The 13,893-nt window shown below is 38.8% G+C and overlaps 1 protein-coding gene across 1 annotated transcript in view; it reads left to right on the top strand.

Annotated features, from left to right (window-relative positions):
- The window catches only part of POU2F1 (POU class 2 homeobox 1), a 109,216-nt gene that overhangs the window by 16,680 nt on the left and 78,643 nt on the right, over positions 1–13,893 (top strand). The window contains exon 2 of the mRNA XM_063446557.1: positions 4,399–4,479. The gene's annotated coding sequence lies outside the window, so the exon portion shown is untranslated. The remainder of the gene's footprint in view (positions 1–4,398; positions 4,480–13,893) is intronic.

Below are 13,893 nucleotides of genomic sequence, written 5' to 3'. Positions count from 1 at the left end.
TAGTTCAATTTACCTTTACTCCCTTGCAGCGCTTTCCTATGGGAAAAATCTGACAGAAAAATCTGGGAGACAGGCACTGGAGGAAGACTGTGTTGCAATGTAAATATGTTTAACATTGCAACACTAACGGCAATAGGGACACTGTGTCCAGATCACTTCAATTAGCTGAAGTGGTCTGGGTGCCTATAGTGTCCCTTTAACACAAGTTAAAGGTGATTTTTAAAGTTTTATTCAATTATAAACACTACAGCTACTTGAGTCTTTGGGTGCATTTTACAGGTTTTCTGTCAAACTGTTTGGGGTCTCTCCTAGGCACTCAGAGCAGTTCTGCCATCATTTAGAAAATTCTGAAGTTGCCTAACTTTTGGATAGCAGTGAGAGGCTGGAAGCTCTGAGGGCAAGTTAAAGGGACACTGTAGTCACCAAAACAACTTAATCTTAATGAAGCAGTTTTGGTATATCGATCACTCCCCTGGAGTCTAAATGCTCAATTCTGTCACTTAGGAGTTGAATCACTTTGTTTGACATCCTAGTCCCACCTCCCTGCATGTGACTTGCACAGCCATCGTGAACCCGAAGTGACATGTATCTTCTGCTCTGTAGTAGCTTACTAGACATTGTGGGGTTCTCCTGTATGTAAGTAAAGTTCAATTTACAGAGCAGGAGATGAAAACGTAAAGTAAGTTAAAATCTGATTTAGTCTTTTTTTTTTTTTTTTTTTAATGCAGGCTTTGTGAGAGGTGTGGCTAGGGCTGCATAAGCAAAGTGATTTATCTTCTCAATGGCAGTGCATTGAGCTGTGAGACTTAAGAGGCATGATCTATACACCAAAACTACTTCATTAAGCTAAAGTTTTGGTGACTGTCCACTAGAAATTTACAGTGTGTACTGAAAACCATTATTTGGAGGGACAGACAGATTTGCGTCCGAAATAGGGACTGTCCTTACTAAACAGAGACCATTGGGAGGTATGCTTCTGTAAAAATAAGTTGTTTTTTTAAAACTTTTTTTTTTTTTTTTGGAACAAAGCAATGTGTGTTGGTGTATATACCTGTATACTTGCTTTCACTCTTCTGTCAACCCATTTATTTTTAAGTGGTTTTGTTCCTATGACGGGTAATGATGGAATGGTAGTGACCAGTCCTGAATGCAGGGGTTATGCATGGTGGGTTGGTATATGTTGGACCAGCATATAACTTTTATACCTACCCTTTCACTTGCAGACAGTTGATTTTCTGGTCTCAAATGGTTCATAACAGCCAAAATGAAGCTTGTAAAAAGATCAGGCATGCATCTGTTAATCCCAGGGTCCTGATCAGATCGCGGCAGGAACCGCTGGGGAACACTCGAAGGAAGCGTAGGAACATTCATTGACTCATGCTGTGACTGGACTTCTATTTTATTTATCCCATAGCATGCTTCATTTACTGCTTTGTAGTGTTACACTTATCGATTTAAGGAATGAATGCAACTTTCAAGCCAGCATTTTTAAGCAATGCTTTTTATGAAATGCAGGCAATATCATTTAGTACTCTTTTCTATGGCAATTCAAGGTTAAATAGAAGCAGACTGTGTTTTCAGCTTTTTCATTCAGCTAAATTTCCTAATGATACATTACTTTCTATAGTCATTTTCTTCTCTTCGAAAGCCATCGTGTATATGTATTTAAAATCACTTTATATTTTAACAGACCATTGCAGTACATCAGCCTCTGACTATAATGCTGTTATCTTCATGCTTCCCGATATTACTGTATGAAAACGAACCCACCCTGGGTTCCATAATACAGATTAACACTTCATTGGCCTATCAGTATCAATTTTGTGCAATGCTATTACATGCGTTTTTCAGAAAACAACATGAATGGGGGTCGATTGAAAACAATAGACTAGCTGTGTCTGTAGCCCACTTAGTAAGTTTTTCTAAACTCTCTGGTTTGGCTCTCAGCCTATCACTGACTACCCAAGCTAGTCCTTGCCTATTAGCTGAGCCTACATTAAAGCAAACCTTAACTTCATTGAGGTGAAACTGTAATGGGGCCGGAGTGCTCATTTGAAGGGGCCTGTAATTTGCAGTACTTATTAAGAAATATCTCATTTCTTCTGTACTGGCCCTTTATATGCATGCGTAGATGGGGGGAAAAAATAATCGTAAAATGTCTTTAAATGTTTGCGTGTTACTGCGTTACATTTTGAGAAATGGTTTTTCCATAAGCTGGTAGTTGAGTACAAAGTCTCAATGTGTTTTATGGCTTGATTCCCTCTATGGACCACGGAGGGTTAAGACCTGTTGCCACAGCAGTTTAGGGAACCACATGATTGACATATTTGACTGTGGAGGCCACCCGCCTCGGACAGCACATATTTCATTCATTACCCCTGCCCTTTTAGTTGGCATCCTCCTTTTTACTTTTCTGTAAACAAATGGGTTTGAGATCTGCAACCCTTGAACCACAATAGCTTTTGTTGAATTCACCAACTCACAGCTGTGTACACTGCAGCTCTTTTACACGTGGTATCCTTTGCTCAAAGACATGGGGTCTGTAGTATAATTGGGACCTGCCTTTGTTTGCAAGGTACAATGCAATTAACATGGGCTTTTTTTTTTTTTGTTGCTACCAAATCTTAAACGACCAACACAACTAAAAGTATGGCAGGGATTGGTAATGCATTGGCTCAGATTTTAAATGTTAGTTTGGAAACTTTTTTTTTTACTATAAAATAGACAAATAGATGTGGATGTGCACCCTTTTTTTAATTTTTTTTATTTTTATTTTATTTTTTTTAACCGAACATAGATTAGAGGAATTTCCTGCTCTCATGCGTTCATCTATGCTTGGGGAAGTTTCCCCAAACATAGACATGTGCACCAGAGCAGGGAATCTCCACTACGGCTCACACTTACGCAAGTGCGAGCCGTCGTAAAAGAGGTAGGTCGCTAAATGAGGACCACCTGTATTTTCAATAGGTTTTTTTGTTTTGTTTTCTTTACCCAAATTTGGTGACTTCTCATTGTTCTTATCCCATATACTTATTTTGCAATGTTAAATGTGTTAAATTCTTGATGTTGACTAATTTTTCTGTTGGTTTAAAACCACTGACCTGTCTTAACATTTAATTATGTAATGGACCGTTTGCTACTGTTCGAGTGCAGCGAAGAAATTCCTGACGGGAAAGCACTGGGATTCCTCTTCCTTGTAAATAGAATATGTTTATATATTAGATTTTGAAAGGTTTTGGGTTTATGAAAATGGATCAGTAATAAAATAGAATATGTAAGTAAGTGTTTATGCATACCCACCTAGACAAAATATTAGCCAAACTGTACAAGGAAGAGAAAATATTGATTTATCAAATTTGTTTAAAAAAAAAAAAAAAGGGGGGGGGGGTAGACCAGTGGCTTTTAATCCCTTAGTTGGGGCAGGAAGTTGGAGCTCCATGCCAGTTTAACGTGCGTCTCTTGTGGTTGGATAAGATGCTTTATGTTCCCCAGGTCCCAGGAAACTAGCCAAAATAAATGATTTACCAGAGGAGCAGTGCCTCCTCCAATGTCACGGAAACCCTATGGACATAAGAGTCTAATAAGTAAAAGAAGACCTCACGAGTCTATTTTACATCACACTTGAAGAATGAGTGACTGAGTTAAGTTTACAAACAAGGAACTAGTCCCGACACATTTGCTATGTTTGTTACTTAGGTCCCGGTCATTGATCTACATCAGGGGTAGGCAACCTTTGGCACTCCAGATGTTTTGGACTACATCACTCAATACTTATACATCCATAATGCTGTCAAAGGATTAGAGGAGATGTAGTCCACAGCATCTGGAGTTCCCTGATCTAGACCCACAGCATTACTTGGTTCTCAGACAGTACTGTGAGATCCCCAAGAAGTTTGGCAGCTTCCAGGCCCAGATTTCCTTTTCAGATGCCTGTAGGTACAGAATTCTCAGGCTCCCTTATACTCCTTCTAAATCTATTCTCTATGATTTGGTGATTGTACAGTGAGGGGCCACTGGTAGAGAGATGGCATTAGGTAGCTGCCTAGCTTGGCTGTCGACAAACCATTCCCTTGCAGCATCCAAAAATGACTTATGGATTGTTCTAGTATATAATCGAAACAAGGCATGAAGAAGGGAGGCTGAAAGTCAGTGGCTGCCCCTTAACCCCTTAATGTGTACACCAATAACTGCACAAGTAATGATTTACCCCTTGCTCTACTCTTACACGAAGGTTGCCCGATTTAGAAGTTTAGTCTGTATCTCTCGTGCCTCCATCCTGCCAGTAACTCTGTTTTCACTGTGTGCCCACTTATCGTTGTTCATTCAGTGGTGTGGGAGAATGGCAGACCATTTTCTTACCATTTCAATGCATGCTTACATTTTCCTCTGTTTCAACAGCAACATATAGAAAAGGCACACATGAATCACAAAAACTAGTATCCCGCTGGCATGTACGGACGCCCACACACATTTTGAGGGGTAAGTTACTGGAGTGCTATGTCTTCTGTCGCTCTGAATGGGCATTTCTTCCAGTCAGCCTCTCTATAGGCAGTAAAGAACATCTAAAACAGGGCTGTTCAACAGTGGCCCCCAGCTGTTACTGCACTGCCGGCCTCACAACCCTTGGTTGGGATGGCCAAGGGTGGACGCTTCTGTTCTGGAAGTTTTTTTGTTTTTTATTTCCTTTCATCCTGCTTTCCTTTAGTATGACTGTGTGATTGCCAAAATATTTGTGTATACGTGTATACGAGTTCATTCTGAAATGAATCAATCTGTAGGACAATGTACTTTACAAAACTGCTCCACTAACCCATCCATGTCTATAACTTTAGTAAAGTTCGTCTTACTATTTTTTTTGTATATTTGTTGGATTACAAAGTCTCATCCTAGGTGTCTGTAGCAAACATGACATGTGCATCTTCTGTGCTTTAAGTCCACGTAGATACGGCCCGGAATTTCTAACCAACTCTAAATTACCGGTAACTTTTTCATGTGCCACTTCATTGGGTTTCTGCCATGTGTTTCTTAAGCAAAGTCTGCATAATCTGTGTATAATCAATGGAGGTTTCTGTGACTTTTCTGTCAAAATGACAGAGCTTGAAATTTGCTCATCGTGGCACAGTTGAACGGCAGTTACCAGGGCACACTTGCAGGGTTACTGGGCTAATGCAATACTTCTGGGCAAAGTGGATTCTCTGGCAAACTGCACACTCTAGATAGAGCAACGAGCCTGTGGCTATGATTTGTAAACCAATGCACAGTTATATAAAAAAAATGGGCAGTCTGGCTACAGATTGCCTTGTCTGAGCGGTAGGAGATTGCTTTAGACTTTACTCATGCTTTTTGCTACTAAGGGAAATCTGTAGGGCGATTTGTCTGAGAATTCTGAATCCTTTTCAAGACAAATCAGTGAAAAGTAAGAGGTAGAAAATGCTGATACTATTCTGTGACATGGAAGAGCAGACTCTCTGGTAGCTTAGAATGGAAAAAGTGCGTACTCCACTTTTTGCACACCTTTCTCATCAATGCATAACTTTTGCTCCACAATCTAAATTAAGGTGACATTTTCAGCACATCAGGTTGTGTGTTTTTGTTGGGCTGTAATTGGCTATCAGTGTTGTGGATCTGTGTGTGTGTGTGTGTGTGTGTGTGTGTGTGTGTGTGTAATTTAACTTTATGGTATGTTTGTGTTCACTGTTTTAAAGATCTGGTGGTGGTATTTATTTAAATATTAATTTCGGACAAAGTCAAATAAGTTGGTCTCTGATCATTTTCACTTATTTTGGTTTTAGGGTTTTTTTTTGTTTATATTCATCCTTGAAAATTCTCAAATATATTGGGAATTTATCAAATTCTAAAGTGTCATAGTTTATTAATTTCTCAGTTTTTATTTATTTATTTTTTAAATTTGTGTAATTAACTTTTAAGATAGTTTGTGTTTCGACCCTCCAGTGATGTAAATATAATGTAGGTTTGGAGACATTCTTGATGGAATTTTCTAAACAAGCTGCTTATTGTTGTGAATTAAGACCTAGATTGGACAATTCTTTCACCAGAACATGTTGCACTCTATGGTGTGGTTTGCATAACCACAAGTGGGATTATGTTGCAAAGTGAGAGTCTAAAAAAAGTTATTCTCTGATGTGATTTACCACTACTTAGTTTTTGCCATATTTTTATTTTTATTGGGGCAGATTCATTTTGTCCGGTACTTTGAATAGTTACATTTCTTTTTTATATAAACGGAATCAGAATTTCCTGGCAGAATAAGTCTCTAAAGAATATTATCTGTTGCAAGACCAAAGTAGCAATGATTTTAATACATTGAGGAGCACTAAAAGGGTAATAGATTACCATGCACCCCTTAAAAGACTTAAATGGATAGTTGTGTAAAATCCATAAAAAAAAAAAATCAACTTGGGTCTACATCATCACCATTTATTAGAAGACTCTGATCGGGTGAGACTGTCCCAGTTTTAGACTCGTATCTATGCCCATGCTAAAGTATTTATTTTGTATACCTGTTTTCCACACGAGGAATAAAGAATACATGCATATCACAATCTACACAATGACTTCTGGAACACAGTGTGCATTTAGAGCTCCCAGGTGAACTGGCTCATAAAACAGAAGTCTCAATCTAGATTGTCTTCTTCTAGACTTAAATCTGGTGCATCACCATGCTTTATTACAATTATTCACATTTATATAGTGCCAGCATCTTCATTTTTGCAGCATTTTACAATATTCTAAAAAAGGAAAGACCACACCTCTGGCTTCAGAAAACTTTACAGATTTAGGTTAATGGAACACTGTAGTCTTAGAAATACAAATTGTATTCCAAACGCTATATTTAGGTAACATGCCCCTATCTGCAGGGTGACAAACCTGGTTTACTTACTTTTTTTTCCTTGCAGCATGGGTCTCCATGGTTGCTCCCATCTCCGCCAATCCAACGCTTTCCCATAAAGGCATTGTGCAGAAAAACGTAGCGCTACGTCAATCAGATGGTATCCTGAAGCGCCTCTTGTGGTAGTCTGTGTGACTGCCACTAGACTAGAGTGACTTAAACCCTGCAATGAAAAGTTTGTTCTGCAGGTGGGGGGGGGGGTGGAGGGGGGTGCGTGCATCATCTCTGCAGGTATGGGGAGTGAGCTTCTGATTACTCTTTTTCTGATTATTTGAGAAAAGCTGCAAGCATCATAGTGAGGGTTTGAAAGTTTTCTGTACTACAAAAATGGAAAATGTTCACTTTCTAGATCATAGCATGTTCTCTATACTCTGTGATTTGAGATACAGTAGACAATGTGATAGACAAATTTCCATAAAATCTATGGGTAAAACTATATTTTGAAGGTTTAATTTCCATTTTCCTCTGTCACTGGTATTTGCCAGTATAGGAAACTGTCATCCATAAATCGTGTGGATGGCAAGTTCACCTTCAGGGAGGCGAAGATAGTATCTATACATTGTGTGTAGATGAAAAGGTTTGTGTCAAACAGGGTTATTTAGCAAAGTGAGAATTCAAAGTGAATTTCAGATTTAAATCTAAAGTGCTTGCTTTGATTACATTATTTATTTTTTCAGTTCAGCGATTAGATTTGAATTACACTTTGAATTCTCACATTAGTGCATAGCCCTGATGGAAAGGAATGATCTGCTACAGGTACACAGTTATTTTTTTATTTATTTTTTTGGAGTGCGGCTGAGTGCCTTGGGTTTGGGACTTTATTATTATTATTATTATTATTCAATTTGCATAGCTGTGAAATTAAAGAATACTAAACTTTAACTTTTAATTTAGGCCAGTTATGGTTGTAAAATGGCTTGTTCCTTAATGTGATACCAGCTAATGTGTGCATGGTAAGTTTTTTCAAAGGGCTACTGTCTTCAAATATTTTTTTTTAATTTTCGAATCCCTTCTCCCAACCCTTAGTATATGACCGGATCCTTCATCAATATACATACACCTTGGGTCAACTTCACCCCCTGCACAGATTTTCTTTCTTTCCTTTTTTTTTTTATTTTGAAAATTTTTAAATTTTCTTTATTGCATATACTAACAAAACAATATTTCCTTTTGAAAACATGATAAAAGAATTATACTAAAAAAGAGTTTGAGCTGACCATTGCCATTTAAATAGATTTACAAATTGAAAGATCCTAGGACAGTTATTTTTGTTAGAAGCTGAATAAGGACTAGATCAATGTCCTCCTTTTATAGGTGATAATGTGTATATAAAACTATAGAACCAAATTAATGTTGCATATTGACAACATTCCACACACCACTTGTTCAAAATGTAGATCAGTGAATTCCAGATTGTAGTGGTGAAAGTACAGGTATTACTTTGTTTGGGTAGTGGAGAGCATTTTCATTTTAAGTGTCTCAGAAATGTCTGTAGCTGCCGTTTTTGTGAGTTCATTGAGTTGTCCTTTTGTTCCATCCAGGATGACGGAAATAAGATATAGGTTAAGAAACCAGAACTTGATCCTGAACGGTCTCCTCATCAGCTCTTAAAGGAACACTATATTGTCAGGAATACAAACCTATAGTCCTAAAGTGGTTGTTTAGGTGACTGGCCCCCCTCCAATTGCACCTCATCTCACATGTCCTGCTGGTCTTGCCTCCATGACTGAGGTCATCAATATTAATGATAGCCAATCCAGTGCTTTCTCATAAGAAAATAAACATTGGGAAGCTATTGCTCATCTGTGGCAAAACACCATGCTGTGCCAATCAGAATCTCCTCAAATAGATGCATTCAATCAATGCATCTCTAAGGTGAGGGTTCAGCACCTTCAAACGGACCGCAGAGACGCTGAACATAGGTACTGCACACAGCGCACTACCCTGTTTCACCGAAAATAAGACTTCCTTAAAAAAAGCGGGGATGCACATAATTGGCTTACTAGAGAGTAGGGCTTATTTTCAGGGTAGTGCTATATTTGGGGAATTTCCCCCGAACATAGGTACGTGGGATTCCATACGCTAGTAAGCTACTCTATGTTCAGGGAAGTTCCCCTGAACGTAGACCTGCTTTCTAGGACATGCTTGCTACAGTTTTTCCCCGAAATAAAACCTTGCCTGAAAATAAGCCCTAGTGCTTTTTTTGTTTTTTGTTTTTTTATTAATATAAGACCCGGTCTTATTTTGGGGGGAAGACTGTAGGAAGCACCTCTAGTGGTTGTCTGAATGATTGCCATTAGCGGTGTTCCTAGCCAGCACTGTACACTGCCTTTCTTTCCAGCAAAAAACCTGCACAGACATGCTATGGACACCAGAACAACTTAATTGAGCTGCTGTGGTTCTAGTGACTATAGTGTCCCTTTAAGGTTTTAATCTATTGCAGAGTTGTCGCTTTTTATTAAATTTTTAATTGACAGAGAAATAAAGGTTGTTTTTATTTTTGTTTTGGCTTTTTTTTCATATGGGGACAATCTATTTTTGTGCTAAAATTGTGGAACTTTATTCAAAGCACTTCCAAGGTTACTTAGGTTTACGATATCAGAACAGGTTTCACTAAATCGTGAATACCAAAATGCGTGCAATAAATGTTCTATTTTTAGAAGAACTAAATCTTGGGAGATTTTTTTTTTTTTTCTAAGCTAATAAAAAACTGTTTGTTTATTTTTTTCCCAGATGTTTTCCTATGAATGTTAGAAACTGCAGTTGATCTTCTATACCCCCATCCATAAATTGGATATATGTTATAATCTCCAAAGGACCAGGTGAAGAGACGTAAGAGCGATCTCCTCTAAACCCTTTAAAAGCCAGTCAGTATCCATATCCAGGCAGCATATTGGTCACGCAGCCTGTCTGTAAGGTTGCCACTGTTAGACATAGGTAGTAATGTTGTATATTTGGTAATGAATGGGTAGTAAAGCATGCAAAGAACTCCAGTCATGCTGCTGTTTGCTTTACCCTCCCTCCGTTTGCATCCATAATAGCGTATTGTTCAGCTCAAACTTCCTGTTCTGCTCTGGCGGTCAGTTTGCAGAAGGGAGAAATATTTGTTCTTCTGTGGATTTGTAGAATGTCACATGTTCTTTTACAGCATCTGACCTTTACTGCCATTCTGATTTGTGTACAATACTCACAAATCTCAATAGCAACACACTTTTAACTGCTTGGTGCAAAGGTACAACCCTATTGTCATTCAAATGCTGTGCGGCTCCCATGGGAACGTATGAAAAGTTTTGTTTCTGGTAATCTCTTTGCGTGTTTTCAGCACAAAAGTGATTACTTCCTCGGAAATCTAGATACTCGGACACGTTCGTTCAAACACAGGCTGATACAATGCTCGCCTCGAAGGAAGTAAAGCTTTCTTGCTAAAGGATGCCAGTTGTCATAGTGGATTAAATGTGCTTTTGATCACTCTGCAAAAGCTGCTGATGCACCGAAGACCAGATTCTTTAACCACAGTGGGGACACCTCTATTGTAGCTGCTTTGGCTCTCGGATTCAAAATGCAGTTTTTGGTTTGGGGTTTTTTTTTTTTTTGGTGTCCATAGAAAAAAAAAAATGGCTATACGTTAAAGCCGGGACTCTTGTTTACCCAGCATTTTTTGGGATCTCCCTGATTGGGTAGCACAACTTGTACATCACTTTTATTTATTGGAGAATTTTTTTTTTTTTGTCTAAGCCAAGTTATATTTCACCAGTCATTGCGTAGCTGTAATGGCTCTCTCAGTTCCTGGCTGCACAATTTTGCTGAACGCTGCCTTAATCAGTGTTTCTGATTTAACCTGGCAATGTGCTAAATATTGTTAAAGAGATCGTTAATGCTACATTGAGGTTTCGTAAGCCTTCAGAAATGACTATTGAAAAGCCAGACTGCTGTGGAGGCAGAAAAACGCCATGCTATATTTAATATCTACTTTTATTTTCCAGTGCCTCTCTTGGCAGTCTCAACACTGCTTTAAATTGCACCTGTTGTGGACAAAATTCTTTCTAGACCATAAAATTTCATATCTATGTTGTCCTTGCCAATCTGCTAGCAAATGCATTAATAGTTGAGGTCCATCAGCATAGAGGCATGGGGTTCAGTTGTGCTATTCAGTTATGTGCATATCCCGTAATGTCCACAGCTGAGCCCCAGAATGCTTGACTTCCATTTACAAATCGTATTCTCAGATTCTTTTTTGACCATCATTAAACAGGTCACAAAGCTAATTTCAGAGGATTATATTTGTTTTTACTGATTGTATACAGTTACAAGTAAGGGGGTGTTTGTTCACATCTCTTTTGGAAACTGTAAATAAAATATAAAGTCATTACAAGCTGCTTAGATCTGTCAGGGTAAGCTCACAGTTTTTTGATCAGTTAAAATATAGAATAATAAAAAATAAAATCTCTATCTTCATATTATGTGGTTTGTTGTTCCCACTACATTGCAGATGTCAAAAACCTTCCATCTGCCCCAGCCTACTGCTAGCTATGATACGTCCTTGTTCAAACGGAGCTATCATTTTAGGGCGTCTTTCAATTCAATTGTCTTCTGGATTCCACCAATCACACATATTTTCTTGTGGAATGTTTCGCATTGCAAAGTTAAAAGAACCATCCTATTTCTGAGAGGTTTATAAAATGCATTTTTCATTTTTTTTTCATATAATTTTAACCAGCCTGGACTAGCGTTGAAGGAACAGTTTTGAGGTCGAGCTCCCTTGCTTTGTCCTGTTGTCAATGGCTGAAGAATTGTGACTTTCTAAGAGACGTGTCCCAGGAGCATACTCCCACACCATGTCCATTTTCTCCCTTTAGAAATGAAATTTGTTCTGAATGTTTGCATGTTCGGCAGCCTTTGTGCCTGTTCTAACCCCTACTGGGATTGTCCCCTTGCAGATGGCCTAATGCGTCCTGAAAGTGATTGGCTGGGGTGGGGGCAGGGTCACGGGGTACCTCCATCATGCTGACCCTTCTATTGGCTGGCTGTTGGTGTTGACATTGTGTCTGTGTGACCGCACATGCTTTGCTTTTGTTAATGGTTCTGCTGCTTTTTGACCTTATTTTAAATGCAACCTGGTGGCCTGCACATCACTAGGCTAATTAAAGGGTGGAAACGTGCAGATTATGAGCAGAGATTCCAGATTGTGGATTCAAGTTTAAATATGGAGAGAGGAAAAAAGTAAAAATCAGCTATGTTTTACAATGTGATCTTACTGTGAAGTATATCGAAAAACTGACTCTTTGTAACTTGAAGCACCTGCTAAAAATGACTTCCTACTGGCTGATCATGGCTGAATAGGTTACATTGTAATGGATTGTGTAGATCTCACACAGCACTGTGATTTATTTATTTATTTTTTAAAGCGGCTCTGTCTCCTCCACCAAAAAATGTAGAGTTTCATAAATATAAAATCAATATGAAATGCTTATAAAGCCTGGCCTGACAGTCCAAAGGAGGAACTACTTAAGTCAACGTGAGGCGTTGCCATAAGACCAAGTCAAAGAAGTCAAGTCAAGCTTTGTCACTTCTCACAGCCGTTGCTAGCAATAGCTGTGGGAATAAGGCCTTTTTATTTTGGGTATCTATTAATGCAGGATCCTACAAAAGACATCAGTGTTGACTGTCGCACATACATGAGAGTCCAGCACTGATTTGGGCCCCTGGCAGATGAAACCTCAGGAGCTGAAGATTCCTTAAAAATGGAGGCACCTGTGGATGACTGCATCAGGTAAATTATACCTCTCCTCCGCTGCACATTGAGGTCACCACACAGCAATCCGCAATGTCACCATCAGGGGTCTTTGCAAAATATGCATGGACTTTCAAGTGTAGATGTAGGCAACCTTCGACACTCCAGATGTTGTGGACTAAGTCTCCTATAATGCGTCAGGCAGCTGTAGTCCACAAGTGGTTGCCTACCCCTGTGAACCTAGACTGTAACAGCTGCTTTAAAACAGGCTTAGTATCTGAACTGTAAATTGTCAGGAAGCTGCAAGATTATCTGAATTGGGAAAATTGCAAGTTGGCTATGTTTCCAGATCAGCTCTGTTGGCCTAAAATGAGCAAATCCTGGTAAATTCCTGACAATTTAGTTTTGTTAAGAACTCCATGTATTCAACATTATTAAACAAGATGTGTTATTTTTCCAATGTTGATGTTCCTAGTGCACTCATCCAGTAAACACTACTAAAGTGATAAATGAGGATGGTAAGTGAAAGTAAGTTGGGGGGTGGAAAAAACCATAACATTTTGACCTTTTATGCCAGGTTGTGCCTTCACTGTAGGCACACAGACCACTTCATCTCAGTATCCCTGCTCCCTTAACTTAGTACCTTCTCTAGTGTCTTTCTACCAGGAGGAGCCTGGCCCATTGCTTTTTATCCCTTAACCTGACCGTGAGGGACACTATAGTGTTAGGAATTCAGTTTTGTATTCCTAACTCCAATGTTCCTTTAAAGCTTTGTCATGCTGAAAAAATGCAAATAGAAGATATCTGCTCATCTGTCTATACTTGTTGGAAATCTGTCTGCATTGTATGCCATTTTATTATCCTGTCTTCTGGTAAACAAATCACTTTTACAAACAGAAATCACATGTGCCTTACAATACACAAGTCTTGATCACATGCTTTTAGGTTTAGGATCATCTCGTAATTGAGGTTAAATAGAAATAATTCATAAAATGGACCATACAACTGTTTCTCTGATTCCATCATCCCTCTGTGCTGGTTAGCAGCCTATCTTCTACCTTCAGATTAACCCTTTCAGCGCCAGGGTTAGCGTTTACTTTTAGGGCTCTGACATCTGACCCCTTTATTTATTTCCTTGGCACAGTAATGTCAAAGTGAAACTTTCTATGCCTGGCCATCTATCGGTGGTAAAAGGACTAGGGTCATATCTCGAGGTGAAAGCAGAAAGCGAGGACACATTTACGTTTTGCTG

The sequence above is a fragment of the Pelobates fuscus genome, chromosome 1 (assembly GCF_036172605.1).
Source record: "Pelobates fuscus isolate aPelFus1 chromosome 1, aPelFus1.pri, whole genome shotgun sequence".
Classification (NCBI taxonomy): Eukaryota; Metazoa; Chordata; class Amphibia; order Anura; family Pelobatidae; genus Pelobates; species Pelobates fuscus.
This window is presented reverse-complemented; position numbering and strand designations above follow the sequence as displayed.